Source organism: Pteropus alecto, unplaced genomic scaffold (genome assembly GCF_000325575.1).
Source record: "Pteropus alecto unplaced genomic scaffold, ASM32557v1 scaffold87, whole genome shotgun sequence".
Lineage (NCBI taxonomy): Eukaryota > Metazoa > Chordata > Mammalia > Chiroptera > Pteropodidae > Pteropus > Pteropus alecto.
In genome coordinates, this window is record NW_006443225.1 from 3,574,962 (window position 1) to 3,576,102 (window position 1,141).

The window sequence follows — 1,141 nt, forward strand, 5'->3', positions numbered from 1 at the left end:
TTTTTTTGATCTGTGAAGATAAGGATCTCACTGAGGGCTTCTTCTTCCACACTGAATAATAGTACACAGAGAAAAAGGATAACCCAGTGGAGGATAAGAGGTTGAGGAAAGCTTTCCGGGAGCTTGAAGACACTGAAGGGTAGGGAATGACCAAAACAGGGATTGGTTGTTCTAACAGGGTGATGGCCTTATCAGAATGCGGCATGTGTGTGGAGTATGAGGGCTCAATAATGGGACAAACATTCCCCCTTTAGCCACGGAGAGTAAACAATACCCAAGGAAACCAGTTTTGCAAACAAAATATCTCAGTAGTTCTCTTGAGGAGTACATATGAAATACTTTTCCAGGTGGACAGATTGGCAGCTATTTTTTATTTGGTCAAATTGAGAGATTTAGAAACATACATGCAAACATTTTATTTATTGATATTAACTCAGAAACCATGACATTTTTATTTTTCCTGAAACATTTGAAGACACGACGAAGTCGGTTTTTCCCTTACGAAGGACTTTAGAATGCACACTAATGAATCCTTTCCCTTCTGGGGGTAACATCTAGTTCTTGTTTGGGAAACAAAATGTGAGACACACCAAGTCCTGACCCAGAGGAAGGGGTGTCACGACAGCTCTCATCAGAGCTCTCCGGCTCCCTAGCAGCCCCCTAATCTCTGAGCTTTTCTTCTAGAGACTGATTCCTTTCCCCAGTCGTTGGAACTTAATTTTTCTTTCAAAAAACGTAGTTATATTTGCATTCTTTAAGCAGTCTCAGTCTTGGTAAGAGGACATGCATTTACTGTTTTCAGGCATATCGATCAAGAAAGAGAGCAACAGGCTTTCTCACACAGGGTTATCCTCAAGATTTTCTGGTCCCTTCCTGTTACCACCATTCATATCTCTGTATTTCGCACCGAAGCCAATGGGAGTTCCACATTCTGTGTGCGTCTCATCATTCAAGAGCAAGAACAAATTGCTGGCAAGCTGTTATACACATGTTTATAATCACTGACATTTGCATTGCTACAACTAAAAGATGCGTTCTTCCTAAACATGTATAATCAGGAGGGTTAGAAAAATCTGTTTTGAGTTAAGCTTCTTTCCTTTGATATGTGTTTCCAGTTGCTAACTGAATGCTGCTTTAATTT